The following is a 24,915-nucleotide window of genomic DNA, read 5'->3' as shown; positions in this document are numbered from 1 at the left end:
GTGGATACTATTTTCTATTTCTTGGAATTAAAGTTTATCAATCACTCTAGTCAAAGTGTATCCCAATTTTTTTTTTTTTTTGGACATAATTGTACACCCTATTGAACCTCTTTTTCTGGCAGGACTGGGGAGGAAATTTCAGAAAAGATTTCCAAAAGAGAAGTCATAGACACTGCCAGTCAACATATAACATCAGAAATGTGAACAAATTAAAATCAAAGTGAGGTAACTTTTTTTTTTTTTTGCGGTACGCAGGCCTCTCACTGTTGTGACCTCTCCCGTTGCAGAGCACAGGCTCCAGATGCACAGGCTCAGTGGCCATGGCTCACGGGCCTAGCCACTCCATGGCATGTGGGATTTTCCCGGACCAGGGCACGAACCCGCGTTCCCTGCATCAGCAGGCGGACTCTCAACCACTGCGCCACCAGGGAAGCCCCAAGTGAAGTAACTTTTGTTTCCAACCATGATACAGTCATTAGTCCGGGACTTGCCCTCCTGGCATAAAAGAATAGAAAACTCAAAAAATATATGAAACAACTGTAAAAAGCAGTAGAGAACTATGCGGGAAGGGAAACAAACTAGGTGAACTCTACTATTGACTTGACTTTCTGCTTGGGGACAATTTTTACTGATAAGAACAGATACTACACTTGATCTTAGCCAAAAGGCTGAGAAGCACTTGGGGACAATTTTTAGAACACAATGCAGAGATGCGAACACATGCAGAGTACAGTTGTCCTGCTAAGTTGAGGGTACAGCAATCAGAGTTTTGTGAGGCTAAGGTTTAATCCAGAGTACCAGAGAGTGGAGGGAATTACACAGATTAAGAACTCTAGAAACCAGCATGGAAGTTCTTATGAACAGGTTGCTGAATATTAAGTATGCACTTGTTGGATAAGGTAAGGCTGAGCAATGTACAAATGTCATGAAAAAAAAAATTGTGTAATGGAGAGCTACAAGCTGAATAATTCCCAGAGAGAATAGGATATGCTCAAGTTCTAACCAGACAGATTAGAGAGAACTTAGAAAGTTCACATTTTAATAGTAGGAATAAAATAGATATAGATTGAAAGCTATTCTAGACACACCTTAACAAAATTTATAGGTTTAAGAGGATTTCACATAATTTAACTGCCTGACCAAACTAAACTCAACATTCTTTAAAAGAAAGCAACAAAATTCAGTATTCAAAAATGTAACATTTACAATGTCAAGCATCCAGTAAAAAAAAAAAGAAATAAACAAGCAAAAAAAAAATGGAAATATATGTGACCTATAATAAAGAGAAAAATCAATCAATAGAAGCAGATCTGGAAATGACAGAAAGGGCAGACAATACTAAAACTATAAAACTCATAGGAAAAATGCATAGAAAAATATTTGTATTTTGGGATAGGCATTTTTTTTTAGACAAGGCACAAAAAAGCTGAAACATAAAAATTATAATTTGGACTTCATCAAAATTTTAAATTTCTGCTCTTTGAAAGACACACTAAGAAAATTCAAAGACAACCCGTTCAATGGGGAAATATATTTATAGCACATGGGCAAGGGACTTTTATATCCAGGATATATATAAAAAAAAAAAAAAACTCTCACAACTCAGTAATAATTTAAAAAGCACAAATTTTTAAAATAGGAAAAATACATGAACAGATATTTCACAAAGAAAGATATAATAATGGCCAATAGAAACATGAAGAGTTGCTCAATATCATTTGACTTCAGGCAAATACAAGTTTAAACCACAATGTTACCACTGCATACCTACTAAAGTTACAAAGACTGACAATACCAAATTTTGACAAAATTTAGAATCACTGAATGCCTACACATTATTCTGGGAGTATAAAATAGTTGAACCACTTTGAAAAGTACTTAACAATCTCTTATAAAGCTAAATATATAACTCACCAATTACACCACGAGGCATTTATTTGTCCACACAAGGTCTTATAAAATAATGTTCATGGCAACTTTATTTATAATAGCCAAACACTGAAAATTAACAGGTGAATAGATTACAGATTATGGTACATTTATTCCATGGAATATAGATCAATAACAAAAAGGAATGAGCTATTTTACATGGAACAACATGGACAAATTTTAAAAGCATTATTCTGAGTGAGACATTCTATATACAAAAGAATAAATACCATGTGATTCAAATTAGATGAAATTCTTGAACATGCAAAATGTATCTATAGTGACAGAAAGTAAATCAGTAGTTTTCTGGATCATGAGTGAGGGACAATTGACAACAAAAGGGAAGGAGTGAAATTTTGGAGGTTATGGAAATATGACATATCTTGATTGGCATGAAGATTACACAAGTCTATGTATTTGTCGAAACTCACTGAATTGTACACTTTAAACTGATATATTTAATTTTTGGTAAAGTATATATCACTAATGTTGATTTTTAAATTAACAAGAAAAAGTGAGGAGGGTGGATGCTTTAAAAAGACAGTTTATTTTCAAGTTTAAGCTTGTTCTTAATTTGTGGGACTTGTGAATAGAGTAGAAACAGAGGTTTCTATATGCTTAAAGACTTATGAAGTATAAAATCTAGATACTAAAGTCTACATAAAGTATGTTCTTAACCCACTACTTTCACTCAAATACATTTATTATGACCTGGAAGCCAGATCTGAGTTAGTATTCTTAGATCCCGCAGAACCTGGAATGTTATTGTATAGACTCCTAGCCAATTCTCTTTCTACCTACTTATGCTTCACATACTACATATGGGAGTCTCAACTTTTATGTCCAAGTTCTGTCCACATGGCTCACAGATGCCTTTTCTGGGCACTTTTATGGGGGTGCACACTGACAGTGGAAAAATAAACCCAGGAACAAGGCATATGGAGGCCCTGGACATAGGCCTGTTGCCGTTTGGTTAAATTACAAGGTCTTAGAATATGATCTAGACGGGGACATGGGATTCAGTTGAGCACATATCCTGGTCCCAAGGATGACTTGTCGGATGAGGAGACTGTGGCTGGATGACAGACAGGACCTCAAATGCAGGGTTCCAGCCTGGTCTGAGAGCAGCATTGATCAAGAGCAGGCATCGCAAATAATTTTGCCAGGAAACTATCACTAGACTTCCCCCTCCTCATTCTCAAAACAAGGGAGAGAAGTAGAGTTAGAAGAAATAAGCCTCATTTAAGCCCTGTATAACTGAAGCTTAAAATATCAAACTGGAGGAGGAGGCAAGTTCTGCCAAGGAAAGAATAGGTAAATATATTTACAGAAAGAGGCTGTTCCAGTTATTTGTGAAGGGCAGCATGTAGATGTTTCAACTACTAAAACTTCAGATGTTTTAGTTCATCGTCTAAAACTGTGTGGATGCTAAAGCAACTATATGAAGGATTAAGAATTTAGGAATCTCAGTACATGAAAAAGAATTCTTCTTTCCATTCCTCCTTTTATCTTCCATCATCCCTTCCATCCTTCCTTCCTTCCTTCCTTCCTTCCTTCCTTCCTTCCATCCCTCCTTCCCTCCTTCCCTCCTTCCTTCCTTCTTTAAGCATGATTTGAACCTGTAAATGTCACAAGTCTTTATACTTGAGCAAAGCAATGTAACCCTTGATGGTACCTGTTCTTCAAGGAATTTACAAAACGGTGAAATAAGGTGTAAACATGTGAAAAATAAGACATAGGCATATTATGATGCAATATGTTATTGGCTATAATTTCCCGGGAGAGAGAGATTAGTGTGAGTTTGCATAGTTAGAACACACTTTGATATATAAGCTGATCAGTAAATTGAGTTGGGAAAGTTGAGTAAGGATTAAGGAGTTGGGAGCAAGAGATACTCCCAGGAGGAAACAGCATCAGCAAAAATGTGATTATGGGAATAAACATGGAAGGTTTTAGGTAAGAAGAATGGATCAGGCAGTTCAGCAATAGATGAATACACAAGTAAAAGAAAGAGCCTAGGTTTTGAAGCTAGAAATTTGAACATAAGCTTAGAAAACCAGGTTGGGAATGGATTATAGAAAATGTGTCCCTATATTAAGTATACAGTCACTGACAATTAAAACATCTTGTAGAACTTGAAAGTTTACAAAAGCTTGTTCCCATATATTATTTAAGCTGGACTTCATGAACTTTAGAGGACAATTTGTAAATGAGAAAAAAAAAGTCTCAAAGAAGAAAATAACTTGCATAGCTTTACAGAGTTAGGTATGGTGGAGTTAGGACTCAAGCCAGGGTCTCTTGGCTTTATGACTTAAATTCTTATATTGTTAAACACTACCTTCTAAATAAAGTATCCTCCGGTTACTCTCACTTACACCAATTTCATCTTTTATAGGGCACTTTGCCTGTGTATTCATCTTGTTTCTTTCACTGGGTTATAACTCTCCTGTAGTTCAGAACTGTACCTTCCACTTCTTTTCTGTCTTCCATAGGGCATAGCATAGTGCTGGACTCCTAGAGGATATTATTACGTTAATTATTAATGAATGAATGAATGAGTGCATCAAGTAATGAGCTGAGATATGAGAAGGAACTGGATCAAACTGCACATTAGAATCACCTGGTGAAATACTTAAATATCCCAATGCCTATGATCCAGAGATTTTTATTTAATTGTTCTAGGGTAGGGCTGAGGCACTGGTATTTCTTGTTTGCTCTTGGATTCCTCTACACATGGCAGAGTTTAGCATCTAGGCTTCCCTTACATGTGTTTGAGAGGGGGCTGGGAGCCTTCTTCAAATGGAGATATGGGCAACTCAATTCTTTCAGGACAGAAGTAGAGTATATATAATTTCAGTAAACAAAACAAAAGTGAACAAGGCTTCTGTAGCTATAGGTCTCAGGTCTTGGGATGAGTGTGCTTGTGACAGGTCTGGAAAATATAAGAGGGAGGACATTTTTTTCCCCTCTTGTCTTTGTAATATTTCCAATAATATGCCATTAAACTCCTTAAATGACATTAAACATTGTTTAACAGAGAGCACTTACGAACAATGGGGTGAGAGGCTCCTGTCTGGCTGGTGTGCGTACCAGGCAGGCACACTGATGTTCATTCCAGGCTCTCTGCCTGGTACACACAGGACAGAAACCAGGAGAGCAAGAGACTGAGACAGAGGGAAAGGGAGGGTGTCCATTTCTAGGTAACAATGCGGGTGAGCTATTTTTCCTTAAGCTCATCCAACTTCATTCCCAGAATATTCCTGCCCTTGTATGGTTCTTAAAGCTTTGGAAACATAGTGCAAAGGCCTGATAGTAACAGCTGCCTCCCTGCAGATGGAAATGAAAGCCAAACTAACATGCACATGTGAAGGGGATTATCAACCAAATATGTTGACTTCATCCCTGGATTTTTGCAGCAAAAAAAATGTATGTTTCCGGAATAATAATGATGTCTTCCACTTCTATCATGTCCTTCTGTACAGGACTCCAAGACAGTCTATTTTGTCATTTGTCCACTTAATGGGAAGGATGGAAGAAAGAGTATAAGTATTTCATAGTGTGACCAGCCATCTCAGTTTGACTGGGACTACTGGTCACCATAATTTTTTTTCTCCAAGTGTTACTGTTGTTTTTAACTTATATGATACAAATTATTCGTACTTGTTAAAAAACTAGAAAGCATAAACACACACACTAAAAAAAACTCAAGAAAACAAAAAACAGCATCATCCTATTATCCAGATATAAAAAATTTATATTGTCTAGGAATAAATATGTATGTCATATTTATATAATATATATTATATAATTATATATTTATATTTTAATAAACATATGCATTTTATATAAAATATATATTTATATATATATATGAATTTGTGGAATTTTGTGTATATATATATACATTCACACATACACACATACCTACAAACATACATACACACACACACTACTTTGTTACCTGATTTTCATTCTTCATGAAATTTAGCATGAGTGTATCTTCAGGACTATACTGTACCGATAACTATAATTATTCTTAAAAGCTGCATGGTGTTTCATTGTAAAACTATTCTCTGCAATATCCAACCAATCTCCATTGGTTGTCTCCAGGTACACACACACAAACCAGATTTTTGCTCTTAAAAATAGAGCTGCAAATAATACCATTAATATATAACAGAGGATTATCTAATTATTCATTGGTGACTTTAATGTCCACATAGCTTATCCTTCCCAAACCCCAGCTATCTTAAGTTGGGTTTCCCCAAAACAGATCCTGAGACGAGGATTTGGGTGTAGGTGATTTATTTGGGATGTAATTCCAGGAAGCCCAGTAGGAAGTGAGACAAAGGAAGAAAAGTCAGTAATAGGTGGATTACTGAGTGAGTTTCATGTGTGGGAACTGGGGCTCAATACAACTAAAGACCTTCAGAGAGATTGTAGAACATACTTTAAAACTGTATGTCAGAGGGCCAGTAAATTTGGGAATTTATCCACTAATTCCCTTCCCTCGTTGATTAAGAGTCACATTAACACCCCACCCCATGAAGGCCAAGGACATGCTTGTGTCCAGAGAACACCCTCAGGCAGAGAGATGCAAGAAAACATCAACATTTCTGAGAACTGTCTAGGGTAGACTCAGGGGTGGACCAAGGAGACATAGGAGAGCCAACAGCATCTGTTCCACGGCCCTCTCAGTCCTTGCCTTCTTCTTCTCTGATGGTGTTGTGTTTCCCCTACCAGGGCACCTTTTGTCAGCAATATCTACACCGCCTCCATAACATCATACCCTCCAACTCCCTCCTGTCTTTCTCATTCCCTCTGGTACCCACCAACATGACAATTCTTTTATCACACTGGAACCTGTAATACATTGATGCAACCACCTTTTCCCTGTCAGCCAACCCCTTCAAGTCATCATGTCTATTCTTAGCCATCATTATAATCACTCTCTTGCATATTTCCTCAACTCTTTAGCCTATCTCTTTATGAACTGAACTAGCCTAGCAAAACTCCTTTCCTGAGTTAAATCCAAATTTCTGTCTCCTCTGAGCATGTACTCAAACTGTCTTCTAGACATATCATCTTCTTCATACCACCTTCTCTCTTCTGAAACTTCTGATATCCACCCCATCCTCACACTCAGCTGATTATCATGTTCTACTTCTTTAAGAAAAACTCAGAAGAGAACTTTCCAAGCTCCCACCACAACCATCTCCCATCTACATTGGTGTCCTTCTGTTACTGTAAGTCTGGATAAATAGCTTACTGTCCTGTCTCAAGGACTGAGTTTTGTCCCAGATCTTATCCCCTCTTACTTTCTTGAGAACATAATCAATTCTTTGTTCATTCCCCTGCATCATTAACTTTTACCCCTCTCTTTTAGATCATTTTTATCAGGCCATAAGCATGGTAAGTATTTCTGCCATCTTAAAAATACCATCTTGAGACCACATGCCCCTTTAACCTCTGCCTCTTTTCTTTGGCCGCATTTTAGTAAAACTCCTCAGAATAGCCACACTTACTGCCTGCAATTTCTTCTCCTTATCTCAGATCCTGGCCAACTAAGCTTCCATTGCCACCATTCCATCAACGCTTCTCTTATAAATGGTAACAATGGCATGCATCTTACTAAATCCAATGGCTAATTCTCACCCCTATTTGACTCTTAGCTGTATTTGAGTCAGTTGATCACTTTCTTTTCCTTGAGATATGTTCCTCACTTGGCTTCAGGGACAATATGATTTTCTGGTTATCATCTTATCTCATTGATCTCTCCTTCTCAGTCTCCCTCCTTATCTCCACAAAGTCTAAGGTTGGAAATGCTGGAGCCATCAGTATTTTCTATTTACACTCAATTCCAACATCTACTCTTTATCTACACTAATGTCTTTAATCAGGCTCATGGCTTTAAGTACCATATGTTTGCTAGCAAGCCCAAATTTATATATTTAATCTAACCCTCTCCCAGATCTCTAGAATCATTTATCCAACTCCAGCTTTAATAGCTCTATTTGGATATCCAAAAGGTATAGCAAGTCTCTGACACCCAAACCCAAATACCTGATCTTCTCATCCAAACCTGCTTTTTTCTCAGTCTTTCCATCTCAATAAACAGCAACACCATTCTTCCAGTTGTTCAATCCAAAAACTGTATAGCCATCTGTATGACTATCTTTTTCTCACATTTTATAACAAATCAGCAAATCTTATAAGCTCCAACACTCAAACTATATACAGATGTCAACAACCAGGCTGGTCCAAGCTGCTATTATTTCTTTCTTGGATTACTGTCATAGACTCCTAAGTGGTCTTCTGCTTCTGGTCTTTCCTCTGTGATGTTTAATTTTGACACCAGAGCTAAAGTGATGAGTCAGATCAGTTATTCTTTGTTTGAAACCCACTAATAATTTTAGCACTTATTCAGTAAAAGCTTACAGGGCTTGGCATGATCAGACCCCACATTATCTCCATGATCTCATCATCTCCTCTTCCTCTCCCCATTTCCCACTCCATTCCAAACACACCGACCTCCTCATTATTCTTCAGTTGGGCCAGACAGATACCCACGTCAGCATTCTTGCCCTTGCTGATATCTATGTAGCTCATTTCCTCAGCTACTTAAGCAGGTAACTCAAATTTCACTTTCTCAGGTCTTCCCTGACCTGACCACCTTATTTAAAATTGTAGCCACCGGGCTTCCCTGGTGGCACAGTGGTTAAGAGTCCACCTGCCGATGCAGGGTTCGTGCCCCGGTCCGGGAAGATCCCACATGCCGCAGAGCGGCTGGGCCCGTAAGCCATGGCCACTGAGCCTGCGCATCTGGAGCCTGTGCTCCGCGACAGGAGAGGCCACAACAGTGAGAGGCCCGCGTATCACAAAAAAAAAAAAAAAAAAAAACTTGTAGTCACGATTTCCCCACATCCTCCCATTCCTTATGCCCTTCCAAACTTTATTTTTACCATAGCACTTACCAACACGACATAATATTTTATAAATGCATTCATTTATTTTATATCTCTTTCTTCTAGAATGCAAGCTTCATAAGAGCAAGGGTTTTGTCTCTTTGCTTCTCTGCATAGAAATGTGCCTGGCATGTAACAGGTGTTCAATAAATATTTGCTGAATAAATGATTAAATGAGAACACGGTTTGGTTTCACAAACAGGTTTTAGCTGTGTGACCTTGGGCAAGTGTTTGGAACATTCCGACTGTATTTCCTTACCCATTCAATCATATGGCAAAACCCAATTTATTGTACTGTTCTGAGGATTAATGTGTGCAGAAGAACCTATTGTATCACTTCGCATGAAATATACATTCAATAAACATCCACTGAATCTATTTTTCCTAAATAGAGATTACCAAAATTTCTTGCAAATTTTATTTCTTCCATAGTTCCCATCCTACTGCCTGCTCTTGGGTATTTTCACCTCTACTTTATATTTTCCACTCATTTTGCTAAGCCAACAGTAATCATTTACCTCCAGCTGCTCAACTGATCTTGAATGGATTAGTGCTTTGTGTCAAATAATCAGTTCCTTCCTTCCATTCTTCCATCCTTCTCTTTATTGTCCACCTAAAGACCACATGTAGGTAACGTATAAGACTTAACAGACTTCAAAGAAACTTTCCCAGGTGCTTAAAATTTAATTTTAAAGCTAAAGTGTACATCATTGAAGGAAAATGTCTGAGCTTTAGTGTTAGATGAATGCAGAAATGTGTTAGATGGTTATATATTTAAAGAAAGATATCTTGAGAGAGGTAAACACTTGATTTTAACCCAAAGGATGGATAGGTACATTGATCAGAGTAATTAATGTTAACTGCAGCAACAAGTAAACCCCAAATAATATGGGCTTAACACAATAAATGTTTATTTATTGCTTATGGCACAGTTTGATGTGAATTGAGGGGCTGTTCCTGGTCACACCTCCCCCAGGTGATGATGCCTATGATGTTTTCAGTAGGCCATCTGCAATATCTGGCCCCCGAGATCACCAAGCATATCCTTTATCTGTGCTGGTCCTAGAATAATGCAGCTTATAGGCTTAATACAGAGTCTTGATTCAATGTGACTTGACTCAGGGAGCACCACTCTGATCCCCAGGAGGGCATGGGGCTGCCACAAATGGCTGTACATTTCAGAAACATTTGAAAACAACAGAGCATTGTGGCCAGCACCCCAGAGAGACTTTTCTGAGTCTCACAGTGTGGAATTGGAACACAATGGTGCACCATTCTCAACCTATTACCATAAGACAGTAAGATATTCCTGATACTGGCATGGAAATTTATGCGTCTGTTGAAGAGACAGAAACATCTATAAATCAGGTAAATAGGTGTGCACGGGATTACAGGTTTATTAATGAAGTGATGGGCCTTGAGAGAGAGAGAGAGAGAGAGAGAAAATGCATTTTAGCAATCGTCATAAGAGGTTTGTTTATGATGAGGACTGTGACCTTGGAGGCCAGCACAATGGCACTCTGCATCTTTTGAGAAGATTATAGTGTAATTATAACTCTAATGGGCTTCAGGCAAAGACTCTTAAGTAACCAGAAAGTTCCTGTTTTCTCTCTCAGTAAGGCATGTGCAGGTGATATATTGGGACTAGCTCACAGGTATGGTACTTCTCAAAAACATGTCAGCAATTAAAAGAGAAGACAAATGAATTTCCAGAAATAAATCCCTTACATTTAGAAGGGGACCTTCAAACATAAGCAGTAGCTACTTTCCTTCGGTGTGTCTCTTTATCTCTCCCTCTTCCTAACTCTACTTTTACCTCTGGTTTCATTTCTTTGTCTCTGTATTATTTTTGGTCTTTGTATCTGTGTTGTTCCTCTGTAAACCTGCCTTATCTCTAGTATCTGGCCTGTGCCCCTGTCCTAAAGGAGGATCAACTCTGTCTCACAGACCATATAATCCTTTACACTCTAATGAAATAATACTTTAGTGTCTATTTTTCAAGATACTATGCCAGGCCAAAGGAAAAGAAACCCAAAGCAAAGCTCTTAATTCCATTGTCTCAATGAATATAAGCAGGAAGTGTCATATAAACTAACATTCCGAAATGTTATATTCCAGTGGATATAACAGATGATCTGTAATCAGCTTATAATTTCTGTAACAGTCTATACTAGACCAGCCAGACCTAGATTTTACTCTTAGCTACTTCTGGCTATGCAACGGAATTCTCTGATGTCCTTCTGATGATCTACCTGAAGGCACTTTTATAGCAGCTGAGAATTTACCTCAATCTGGGAAGGACTTTGAGAGGCAGTATCATCCATCCTCTTGCTCTTCATAAGAAAGATATGCATAGAGATAAAGAGAGAGAAGAAAAGAGAGGTGGGATTCCCTTCTTATTTTTAAGGCTTTGTCTTGGAGCAAAAGAGAAATTTCTGTGAAAAGAATCTAATGGTATTTAATATTCATTAAATGCCTAAGGTGTGCAAAAGACCGTGCTAAGCATTTTGCATACATCAACTCATTTAACATGTATAAGAATCCTGAGAAGTAGGTGCTATTATCAGGAAACTGAACCGTGGTATTTTGTGGCTACTATGAGCTGGTTCTTCACACACACTAACTTCATTCAACTGCTGAGCAGTTCTTCATAATAGGCATTATTATCTCTATTTTATGGGTCAGTAAACTGAAGTTTAAGCTAATATAGATGGTAAATGGTAATTTTGAATCTATATTCAGGCCCCTAAGAGTACTCCACATCTTAGAGTACTCCCTTTCCCTCCCATCATGCTCCCTCCTGAGCTCATTCCAGTCAAGATTTTATGTTCTTATGTCTAACCTAGATCCCCATAGTAGAGTTTATCTTTTTTTCCTCAGTATCAATCACTAAATCAAAAATATTTATCATGATTTTTCAGTATTTACTCTGTGCAAAGTCTAGTGTTCAGAAGGGAAAGAGATAGAAAAATAAATAGGAACTGGTCCCTGCCCTCAAGGAGTGATGATCTTAATTGGGAAGAAGAAAGAGAATCTCCTGATGAAGTTAAATGGCTTTTCCACACAACAATGGAAAACATGTCATGAAGCAGGATATGATGAATGGCTGAAAGAATGTCACCGACAATATGTGCTGGAGACTTTCAGATGAGGGAGAAATGGGGAGCAGATGGTCACTGTTCTCTGCATAATACACTTTCATATATGTAAAGCTCATCATTAGGCCCTTCCGGAATCCTTTGTTTAGGATAAATCTTCTCATCTTTCCTTAAGAATATTATTCCCCACTCCTTTTATCCTCTCCCTGCTTCTGTGCAAAGCATGGCTGTACATGTTGAATGCATTGATGTTTCTTAGACAAGGTGGCATCTAGAAAACAATTCAACAATATGAATCCAGAGAATCTTTCCTTTGAGTTCCTGTGTGAGTGGAGCCTTTTCTTCAGGTCATTAGACCACTCCCAGGCAATAATGAAAAACCAGTGCTGTCCCAGTGTACTCTTCGTTCTGATATCCCTGAGGAGATGAAAACATACCCACTGGTATTTTCACATTACTCTTGGGACTGGAGCACATGACCATTCCTACACCTCAGCCCATGTGGTAGACTTCAGGATGAGTGGGAGGTGGCGGAGGAAGCATGGGAAAATTTCCCAGCACTCTCTTAGCACCAAGATGTACACTTCCCACCCAGGTAGTGGGGGCACCTTTATAGATACATTCTTAGGTGACCCCTTTAAAATATAAATACTCTTGACTCCTGTGTTACACAATCTCTTACTTAAAAAGGCCTAGGGGTGTGTTTATGGGGCCGGATGAGGGAGGGTGGGTGATGCAAAGTAAGATAACTGCTGTTTGGGCTGAAAACAGAGTAGTTGGGAAAGAAATGCAAAAGACTTGAAGGGCCGCATCCACAAAGTGCAGATGGAGAGCCCTGAAGTAAATCATACCTACTTCACCATCCTGCCAGGGACTAAAACCTGGTGAAAAGGTCACGGCTATGGAAATATATGCACTGATTTTTTGTTTTTTTTACCCTTTAGTCAAATGTCAAACACAAATCCTAGGAGAACAAAAAATTTAGGCCATCATAAATGCCCTCTATCTCGAATCAAAGATGACAGAGAGAGGGAACACCGAGATGATGACCTGGAGAGATTTTATCTCCTAGACAGTTTTCAGGATACATGTTTCACAAAGAGTTGTTCAAAGTCACTTTTGTGTCCCTTCCTGTTGTCACCTGATAAGTTCAAGGCATCTAGTTTGCCGGAAGACAAGTCCCTGCAAAGAAACTGCCAACAGTCTTTGATTCATGTTCTCTGTTACAGTATGTTAGAAACTTTCTCAAGAGCCTTTAATTCCCCTCTCAGGGTGAATTGAGTTCTGTGACAAGGAACACAATCACCAACCCAGGCTGCTCCTGAGGGGCCCTTGTGCAGCCAAGCCCATGACTAACTCATCCAGCTAGAGACCAACAGGCAGCATGGAGCCCTACAGGCACACAGAGTCATGGGAAGAGGACTCCAGTGCTGAACTCTGAGGCAGAAGACTCAGAGCTTTAGCTGGGGATGTGCCATTGTCATTTAAGCTTATTCACCTTCAGATTCATTATCTTTAAATGGTACTAATTATATTACAACCTATACCCATGGGTGTTGGGATACTTAAGATATTCTGTGTTACAGAATAGCAGGAAATAGTTGTTTAATCTACGTATCCCATTGTCCAAGGAGAAAGGAGTTTGTAGGGAAGAAGTGGGTCAAAGAAAATAAAGACAGAACAGAGTGAAGGCTTCAGAACAGTTACCTAAACCCTGTACAGTAGTCTATTTTGGTGGCTGAGGATATTAAATTTGAACTTTCATGAAATACATTGTTTCAAACTCAACTTCATATTGTTCACTGCTGCATTCTGTGCATGTAACTGCTGCTCACTAGAGGTTACATGGGAGATAAATGGATGGATGAGTGATGGACTCCTCTAAGGAGTCACTCGATATTTTCCTCAGAGTGATGGCCTAATCAACCATAGAAGGTTATGTCTCAGAGACCATGGGGGTGACCCCTTCCAAGCGTGACAGTAACACACTACCTGAAGGACATCATCGTGGAAATCATTTCCATCTGAAACTCTTCAAAGCACATCAGAATCTCACTCTCACTGTGCTGGCAGCACCCTTTACAGCCTGAGTCCTTTCCTATTTCTGCTCAAGCCCATCTGCACATGGGTTCAGTATGTAATCTTGCCTGCTATAGGATTACTGATGACTGACAGCCATTCCCTGAGAACATCGAGTCTGCCTGTAGCCTGGCTGTGCATGGATGCTTCATGGTGACAGGATTAAGTGCTGAAGCTTCTCCAGGGACAGCCCATGCTCAGGATGTGTGTCTGAGATACTGTCAAACATGGCAGCCAGGGGATGGCTACTAGGCAATGATGCCTCCTGTGCATGAAGAGCATCACAGAAACAAAGCACCAAGGCCCACTTGCAGGCTAGCTTCCCTGAGCACCTTACATTTGTTTGTCTGGCCAGGGAGATGTTGGTGGGAAGCAAAGGACCCCATCTGCCTTACCTCCTTTATTTTGATAGGTGTTTTCCCAGTAATTAAATGTGTTATAACCTCAAAACCCAGCTGGATGCCTTGTAGACATACAACACACTCTCATCTAAGTCCAGGGATTAAACTTCCTGAACCAAATGTTTGACAGGACATATGAGGAAGAAGGAAGTAGGAAGGTAAACAAATGATTGCAATTTCTGGAACCGTCAGAACACACTGGGGTTTGACCACTGAAAGGGAAGAATCAGCCCACTGAATTCATAAGTAGGATTAATACGTGTTTTTTTTTTTTTTTTTACTACTCAATTAGATTCAGAAGAACGTTTTATTCTCAGGAACACTTGACTTTCAATTGTTAACTCTTAGTTTGTGATGAATATTAAGGCTTCCATGAAAAATATAGGTCTTGCTCATATAATCTAGCTCACAAATGGAGCTAGATTGGGGGAAAAGACCTCCCACATCCTTTGTGGATCCCACTACTTTTTTAATCAGCCCAGTAAGCTGAAGTTAAGAACATACTCCAGGTTTGGGATGAGAACAGGTCTTAATTCCTGTTATTTGCATCTCCCTCTCCTATCCCACCACCTCTTCCAACCCCCCATGGCCTCACAGCCCCGGGGGCACTGCCCAAATAAGTATTCCCTCTCCATTTGCCAATTGGGCTCAAATTTCTTCAGGAGGAGAAGAAGTGGTACCATCTAAAGGAAAATTCTTATCACTGTTGTTAAAACTAATAGGAGGAAATGACAGGCCTGAGGGACTGAGGTAATTGGTCTTGTTCAGATGGACCCTGATCACAGTCATTTAGGTCTTTGGGAAAGCCTGTCCCCATGTGCTCTATCACCTTGCTGGGCAGGCAGAAGGTGACTTTCTTACTTTCCTTGAGTGATGACGTGGACCGCTTTTGAGAGAAGCTGAGATATGAAACCAGTACATCCTTTTCTCACTTGTTCTCTTCTTGTTCCTGTCATTTGACTACCCAGCATTGCTCTGCTTGCTATTGGTTATTAATAATCCTCTCCTTATTTTGGCCAGTTTCTTGAAATCTTTAGCCACCACTGAGGCTGTCTCTTCTAGAAATACTAACGTTAATATAGGCTTGTTGTCAATGACTCCTGTGGACATAAGGTCATTTAGAATTATATAATGGTTGAGATCATTGACTTCTACATACTAGTTTATAGAATGGGACACAGAGGCTAGAGAGTTGTAACGGATTACCCAAATTCAAATGGGTTATTGGGGCTGAACAGGAATGAGAATCCAGGTGTTCTAACTCCAAGCTCACTGATCATCCTGGTCATTGAGTTCCTTACCAACTCTTTTCAATGATTCTACTCCGTACTCCATGATTAAACTTCTCTTGTTTTCCTATATTCATTTGCTTGAGAATTTTGCATCTCACTTTTTAATCCATCTTGTTCTCTATAATCTGTGTCTACTACCATGTTTCCTCCTTCTGCACCCCCAACCCGCCCCAACTATTGCTCTCTGTTGTTCAGTCACCTTTAGGAAGACACACAGAATGGGGTGAATGGAAAATAAATTCTGTTATTACTTGTCAGCGAAGCCTGAGGGAAGTTATTAAGAAGCAGCTCTTCCTAGAGATGCTTCTACTATCCCTGTTATAATTGTGGCTGAAATTTCAATATCAAAGTTTAAAGTATTATGGTTTCCCTTTCACTTTCTTTTATTTGCAGTTAACCTGGGAGGAGAACATATCCAAGGAGGAATGCTCAATGCAGTACTTCCCAACCCAGGTCACACTGCAGGATGAAGAACCATCTAAATGTGCTATCTTGGACTCCAGGAGTACAAACTAGATGGAGATGGGTATAGGGAAGGGGATGGACAGAGAAGATGCCAGAGGAGGAACAATCTGGGGGAGTAGGTGGACCACAGCAGTTGGAGGAAAGGATTTTCCAGCTTTGGTTTGGTATTCAAGTACAGATGGAAAAGAAGGCAGGTGAATAAGTTTTGTTTCAAGAAAAGGAATAGAACTGGATTAGAATGTGGTAGTGATTAGGGCCCCTAGGAACCAAGGTAAGAGTCAGAGATAGACTTAAAGAAAAAGGGGATGGAACACTGCAGGACTGGACATTAGGAAATGCGGTTTTACTGTCAAATTTCTTATGTGACTTTGAATATGAGATTTCTCCTTTCCGGGCCTCAGTCTCTTTAACTGTAAAATGAGTCAGTTGGACTTGATTATCCCAAGGTCTTGATTTCTTCCAATTCCACCGATGCCCAAATTCCCTAACGTTGCAGTTCTGCTTGACCAACCTGGGTAGGTGTAACTTTCTCTTGGCATCTCCACAAAGAAGCTGAGTCATATCCTTTCTCTTCTCTTGCATGCCTCTCCTCCAAAAAGCAAACTCTTTTTGAGTCTTTTATATCAAACAAATCCAAGCATCTTTTTGAAGACTTGTTTTTCTGAAGGCACAAAAACCTGGGGCACAATTCCTCGTGAACTCCCTTCCCACCTTACCCCTGCCTTTCTTTTTCCCAAACTCATCCTCTATACCTAGCAGGTCGAACTCATTTAAAGTGTAAATGATAGCAAATCAGGAACCTCCTGCTGCTTATAATGATAACACTTCCCATAATTTGCATGATAAAATTCAACTGATTTCAGACAGCATTGCTTAGGACAGACAGGTGACACTGGGGCTCTATGAGGGGAATAAATTACCACCTCAGGTTCTATGCCATCACGGCTGTGGATATGTATTGGCTGACATTCAGCCTCAAACAAAAGCACAAAGCCTTGTCTAATGGAGCAATGAAAAAGCATATCTAGGAAATATTAACAAGTTCCGCATGGTAATTTATGCAAATACATGCCATAACCTAGCTGAAGAGGTTCAGCTTACACCTATAGAAGGGAGCTGCACTAGCCAGGGATTTTATGGAACTGATACCATCTCATTACATCTCAGAACTTGCGGGTTTCCATACAAATTAGCACTGGAGAAGGCAAAGGTGGCAATTAGTCCTCAGACCACCTGCATCAGAATTACCTTGGGGTGCCTATTAAATGCAGTTTCTTATGGCAGACCCATTAAAATCAGAAGCCCTTTGAGTGGGCCTGAGAACATGCATTTTAATAAGCTCCCCTCCCCCCCACCCCAGGCAGATTAGACCATCTTTCTGAACTTGGCCTCCCATAGTTAGTACTGTCTACATCTAGGTTAGTCACACAATGCCCTACTCTCTTACTCGATGAATTGTCTAAGTCGCTTCACTATTCTCACCCTCAAGTTCCTCACCCAATGACCTCTTAAGTGTTTCAAGATGAGATTCTTTTGTAAGTCCAAACACGGGCCAATTCTGCAGGCCAAACAAAACATACATGCAGGTGGCCAGTTGGCAGACTGGATGGACCGTGTAGCCACATATCTCTGCAGTTCTGCGGCCTCCCAGGAACCAGGAAGACTGCATAGCCTCCCCATCCATCATAAATCTGCCTCTCTGATTTCTTGCCCACATGGTCTCTTTTTAGTCTGGAAGCCATGCTTACCCCACTGCTTCTGCCAGAGCTCTGTCTAGACACAAATCTTTTCTCATATTGGTGACTTAGGCTTTTTTTAAAATTTAAGTATAGTTAATTTACAGTGTCATGTTAGTTTCAGGTATACAGCAAAGTGATTCAGATATATACACACATACATACATATATATATATATATATATATATATATATATGTATATATATTCTTTTCAGACTCTTTTCCCTGATGATAGGTTATTACAAAATACTGAGTTTAGTCCCCTGTGCTATGCAGAGGTCCTTGTTGTTTACCTATTTTATATGTAGTAGGGTGTATGTGTTAATCCAAACCTTCTAATTTATCCCTCCCCCACTCCTTTCCCCTTTGGTAATCATAAGTTTGTTTCCTATGTCCGTGAATCTTTCTGTTTTGTAGATAAGTTAATTTGCTTTTTTTTTTTTTTTTTTTTTAGATTTCACATATAAGTGATATCGTAGGATATTTGTCTTTGTCTGGCTTACTTCACTTAGTATAATAATCTCTAGGCATATATCCAGAGAAAACTATAATTCAAAAAGATACATGCACCCCAGTGTTCACTGCAGCACTATTTACAGTAGCCAAGACATGGAAGCAACCTAAATGTCCATCAACAAATGAATGGATAAAGAAGATGTGGTATATATATATATAATGGAATATTATTCAGCCATAAAAAACAATGAAATAATGTCATTTGCAGCAACATGGATGGACCTAGAGATTATCATACTAAGTGAAATAAGCCAGACAGAGAAATGTTTAGGTTTTTGAAGGTAAAAGCCATTATGTTCTTTATTTCTTTGTTTTGCTTTTGAAACCTGGTTATATTTTCCACTGGTTATATTTTCCACTCTTTAGTGTCTCTCCTCTAGGGAAATAATACTTTGTATATTTTATATTCTACAATATTGCTAACACCTTCTAGGCACCTGTTACATAGTAGGATCTTAGTAAATATTCATTGACTGAAGGAACTCAAGGAAAATTAACTGCTGGGATAGGGAATGGGAAAGAGGGAACTAGAAAGCTATATACCTGGCAGGGGTATATTTTAATAGCTCAATATATTAGTACATAAAACTAACATTTATTTACAACCAAATATGCTCGTTTTTCTACATATAGTATCACATTTATTCCTTATACGTCTATGAGGCAGCTATTAATATAGTCATTGTACCTGAGGAAAGTGGCCTCAGACAGGTTAAAATACTTATCCAAGCCTTCACATTTGTAAGTTGCTGAGGATGGATTCAGTGCCAGGTTTGTCTGACAATAAAACCTAAGTATTTCCATCTCAGCTCTGTGTCTCCCAAGGGAAGGTCCAGCAAAAAAGTGTTAATCCATTGTTTCATCTAAGTCAGTTTTTCCCCTACTTATCGTTATTTCCTTCTTTTCTGAAACTAGTTTGTCTGTCTTGTTAAGAGATTAAAAGCAATATTGGAGTTTGTTTAGGTTGGAGCTCAGCTGTTTCTGCAGCCAAGACAGCCAACTACTGACTCCTGGTATAGCTGGGTTGAAGTGAAGCTCAGAGGACCAAACCACACTGCCACCGCGCAGGGACTGGGGGCATTTCTCAGAGCTCATGTCTCCAGGTTACACATTGCCTTCTCTTTAATCTTCCACACTTTTCCAGGCACCCGTTATTCCATGAGTGTTCCCTAGGTGTTCCCGTCTGCACTCCTCATGATTTCTCAGGTTACATAAGCTTTGGGAATGATGGAATGTGGCCAGATGAAACAAGGGTAATCCAGGCAGAGGGATCAGCGTGGGCAAAGACTCTGTGTGGCTCTAACAGTCCAACAGAAGCTTTAATCCTACATTGTCTTCATTATTAGAGGTACTCAGAGGCCCTTTTTCTTATTTCTTTTTTTCCCTTTTTTTCCTCTCTTATCTCTGCATGGCTCACATACAAACTCCCTGAGAAAGAATCTCATTGTTCAATGGGTCCTTATCATTCCTGCTGAGCAGAGCGCTTGAGCCAGGCCATCTGACAGCTTGATGGCCAAACAGAGACCAGTGGTCCATTTGCAGGGTCAAGTTTCCTCCTTAGGAGGGTGGGCGTGGCAGGCCCTTGGTGCTTAATAGTCTCCTCTGCAATAGCCTCTCCTTCTGCTCAGCTGAATGCCTGGCCATTCAGCACACACAAGTGCAGACACACGGGCAACAGTTATTGCTGGGCAAAAATGTACCCAGGTAGACATAGCTGTGTGTGTGGGGTGGGGTGTTGTGGAAGACATAGTCAGCAGCAGTGGAAAGATCATGATAATGAACAAAGAACAAGTATTGTAAGATGGCCCACTGTTGGTGATCCGCCACTTTCTGTATTTAGAGCTGTGCAAAGGACGTTCCTCTGTGGACTCAGTTTCCGAAACACAAAATCTACCTTCTGTCTCCTTAAACTCTTCCCCTCTCCTTTTTATTGGAAGGCATCAGGCCATGGAAAACTGTCAGCCCACCACGTGGCCTGCAGCCACAGCTCCTGATTCTTCTTAGGGCAGAATGTGTACGTCACTGGTAGAAGCACAGCTGGGACACAGGCAAACTGGGAGGCAATGCCTATGGTTTTTCCTAAATTCAAAGCACAGCCTGTATTCTGGCCCCACTGGGCTCCATGTCATCTCTCTCTCTCTGTTTTGGTTCTGAGTGTGCCTTCCTTTGGTTATGGTGAGGTCTGGTTTCATCACTTGCTTCCTCAAGTCTTTTCTGTAACTGTTCTCTTTGTTCCCAAAGGCCCACCGCATGGGGGGTGTCTTTGTTTTTCTCACAAATGGAGTTGTCCGCATTGAAAGCTCTTTTCAGAGAGGCAGGGAGGAGGCTCTTGGTTTTCTGAGTCACAAACAGATGCGTTATTTGCACTTCTATCTGCTTTCAGGCATTCGGCATAAACATAATGTCATAGAGAGATCCAGTATTCGTGGGCTTAGGATGGAGTGAATGTGTGTGTGTTGGGATAGGGCATGGCACAATTCATAAGAGGAGAAAAATGAGACAGAATACAAAGGGTCAGAAACAGGAAGAGAGGAGGAGCTTTTCACAGGAAGCCATTGGTAATGGTACCACAGCCCCCAGGCTTCAGTACCTTCCCCCCAGGGGAGTGTTTTTAATGTCAGATCTTTTCAAGGCTCCCTTCAGCTCAGGGATTAAGTGGGCGTTTGGGCATCATCCAGTGTGACACCCAGAGTGACATCCATCAAGTGCCCTTTTGGGATCCTCTTCGGGCTGATGAAATTAGAGTTGTCACTGTGGATACAGGCAGCTCCACAGTGGCTGCGACCAGGAACACCAGCCTGAGGAAGGAAAGCCACAGTGCATGTTTTATTCTGGGCAGTCTCCCTGGGTGCCAGGCTCTGTGCCCCAAGGGCAGTGCTTCAGCCTTCACTTTTCATTTGTCACCCCTGTTTTATGTCTGTCCTCCCTAGGGTGGTCTAGAGCTGAGGAATGAGCGAGACGACCCTCCTCTGCAGGCTGGAGGCCAAGTTCACACATCACTAGAAGGACCCCGGTTTGGCTTTGCCAGGTTTTTTACACCCTGCACAGCTCTGCAAAATGTCCTTTCATGAGCTGATTCTGATGGATGAGAGCTCTACTTGGGGACTGGCTGTCAGTCCCTGTGTGATCCTGGTTTCATGACCACACTTGCAAGGACTGCTGAGGGGGACGTCAATGAAATAACTCCAGCCACTGCTTTTCTTCCCCATGGCGCTCAGCACTGCTAGGGAAAGGTGCTTTGCAGTTTATCAACAACAACAATAGTGGAGGGGTAACTGACTGTGAAAGGAGGCCAGTTAGGGCGGCAGGGACCATCTAACCTTACATTCCTGGGGCCAGGACCTCCCAAGGGAGCAGACTACCTCCTGAACAAGCAGTCACTGAGCTGTGGAGGAGACACATCTTGAGTTCCATGGGGCCAAAATTTAGGCAATGCTGGCCTGGGGCTGGAGTGAACATAAAATTGCAATGCCTGACAAAGTCTCTTTGTTGGATTAAGCTTCTGATTCTGAAGGGAGAGTCATTTCCTTAATGTGCAAATCCACAGGTTCACAGGCTGGCCATTAGAGCTGGAAATGACATTCATTGTGTGATCTGGGGCCACTCCTGTAAATTCCTGCAGAAGATAATTTGCCTGGACTCAGTGATAATATCTAGTCATTTCCCAGAATTCACGGATAGTATCTAGTAATTCATGGTTGGAGATCCAGTTATGTAAGATATTAGTTCCTGCTAAAATGCAAAAACCTCATGGAAAGGATAACACACAGAGCATTGAAAGTCAATAATGTGATTAGGATAATAGCAATAACAACCAACATTTAGCAAGATGTTATCACCAGGATCGTCATCATCATCAAGCCATTAACGTGTACCGTATTGAGATATATTTGTTACAGGAACCATTTTAGGCACTTTCAGTGCATTACTCCTTTGATCTTCATTACAACACTATGAGGTCAGCGTCACTATTACCCTCTTTTTTGTAGACAGGGAAAGTGGAACAGAGTATTTAAGTAAGTTGGCCCAGGCTACCAAACATAGGTGTTGTAAAAGCAAGCAAACATAGGTGCCAGAATTCTAAACTACGAGCTCTTCTCAGTTATCTGGGGTCTTTGACATTAACCACCATGTAGCTGGGGTAGAGCAAACAGATGGGTCTTTATGTCCATCCTAGGGCTGTGTGACTATGGGCCTCTCTATGGCTGATTCCGTTATATCTGACATGAGAATACAAGTACAAATCGAGTCAAGAGGTCCAGAATTAGGTGGAGGCAAGGGAGATGCCTGGGTACAAGATTGAAGGAGATGCTCCCCGCAGGGTAGTGCATGAGGCAGCCCTGCATTCTTACCCTGGAAGTCAGTGCCTCCTTATGTTTTGTGGCCCAAGCAAGTGGACACCCACTAACCTCATCCTCGTCTTGGCCCTAGGAGCAGAGGTTAAATGAGATCCTTTATTCGGGTTTCTGGCATATAATAGGTTCTTAAATATGCATTTCCTTCTTATTCTTGAGACTAATATTATTAGATCTTTCTTAGGGAGCACAACTGATTACAAGACAAGGAAGAGATGGCAGAGACCTACCGTCCTTGGATTGGGGTATAAGAGACAAGAAAGGGAACCAGGAGGGCTGTGATGACAAACTCATAGCTGCTTAGGCTCTGCTTGGTTCACTGGAGGCCACCAGCGGCTTTTCCTCCTCACGTGTTGAAGATCTCACTTTAAAGGAGCGGGGAACCAATGCATCTGTGGTCCCCGAGAGTCTCCTGTTTCCAGGCTCCCCAGACACTCTGTGTCGTGTTCAAGGTGTTTGTGTTCCCCCAGCCCTTCTGCAGTCATGCCTGCTCTCCGCAGGGCACCCACATGCGCTTCTCAGCAAAGAGGCCCCTGCCAGGGGAGGGGATCACTGTGTATAAGCAAAATGACCCTTTGGAATAGCAGGATATGATGGCTTGAGGGCACCTTCCAGACCATTTCATCAAACTCTCTCATTTTAAAGATGCTGCATCTAAGGCCCAGGGCAGAGGAGTGACTTATCTTCTGTCCATAGGTTAGGGTGCACTGGGTCTTCTGTTCTGGTTTTACATAGCTTTCTGCACTGTGCATGCAGTGTGCCACCAACGAGGTTAGCAGTGGACATTGCAGGGCAAGAAGCTTGCTCTGAACAGCCTAGCCTTTCCCCTCTTGGAGAAAACTGCTTTTAGAAAGCTTGAGGATGACCCACCCTTTCCTGTCCAGAAATTCCAAATTATGTATCAGTAACTTTCATGAAAGAAGAAACTATATTACATACCCCTCCTCTCTGGGTAGGGGGGATAGAATAAGTGAACTGTGTGTGTGTGTAGGTGATGGAAAATTTGGAGCTTATAGTAGGTAACAAAACAGTTTCCCTTCCTGTGAAAGCTAATTGCAACATTTTCCATTCCCGGGATCTAGCACAGGGCTCGGCACAATACAGGCTCCGTTTCTGAGCATCTCCCTTTCCTCCCCTGCCATCTTGTATTCCCAGCCCTATGCTCCTAGAGGAAGAGCTGAGTTAATCTCGACCATATGGATGTTGCCACCACAGCATGACATTTATGCTTTAGGGGACTACTGCTTTACGCATCTTTCTCCTCCTTCCCTATCTTCCTAATGATGACAAAGTCGTAAGGCCAGTTCTGCTCTCTTTTCCCTCGTCACAAAGTGGCTCCTTCTGGTTGCTTGTTAATTACTGATGAAATCTGATCTGATGGAACCCCCAGCCTTATGGATGCTCTGATCCCCTGAGACCTGGGAGCTGAGTATTTAGATGGGTATTTAAGATAATGTCTCCCTCAGCCTTGGGGAAAGTAACGAAGTCAACATTGACCCCAAGTACCAAATGCTTCTGAGAGAAATGCTTGCCATGTACTATTGTCCTTCCCAGATGATTTCTCTCTGGTCACAGTGCTTCATATAATCCAGCCAGAAATAATTTCGAGGCAATTTGGAATAGCCAAGTAATTATGATATCGGCTTGTAGGTTTGTAGTCCTGAATTATCTTAGAAACTGGAAAAATTGCCTCTGCATCATTCATTCCTGTATATTCAGTGTTTGTGTGCGTGTGTGTTGGTGTAAATACTTTTTAGACTAATTGGCTTTGATAATATAAAAATAATTCCATCAACATAATTTTATTTAAACTTTGTAATAACCCTGTATGGTTATTTCTATTATCTACATTTTTCATTAAAAAAAAAAGACATGGGACTTCCGTAGTGGTCCAGTGGTAAGTAATCTGCCTTCCAATGCAGGGGAACTCTGGTTTAATCTCTGGTTGGGGAACTAAGATCTCACATGCCGTGGGGCAACTAAGCCCGTGTGCCACAGCTAACACAGCTAAGACCTGAGGCAGCCAAAAAAAAAAAGACTTGTCTGAAGTCATCTAGCCAATAGGAAGCAGAGATGAA

The 24,915-nt window shown here is 40.7% G+C and overlaps 1 pseudogene; it reads right to left on the bottom strand.

Moving 5' to 3' along the window:
• Nucleotides 1–503: 503 nt before the first annotated feature.
• Nucleotides 504–680, bottom strand: LOC117197696 (uncharacterized; annotated as a pseudogene).
• Between the last annotated feature and the right edge of the window lie 24,235 nt (nt 681–24,915).

This window comes from Orcinus orca, chromosome 1, assembly GCF_937001465.1.
Source record: "Orcinus orca chromosome 1, mOrcOrc1.1, whole genome shotgun sequence".
NCBI lineage: Eukaryota > Metazoa > Chordata > Mammalia > Artiodactyla > Delphinidae > Orcinus > Orcinus orca.
The sequence above is the reverse complement of the archived record's forward strand: the minus strand, read 5'-3'. Positions and strand labels throughout refer to the sequence as shown.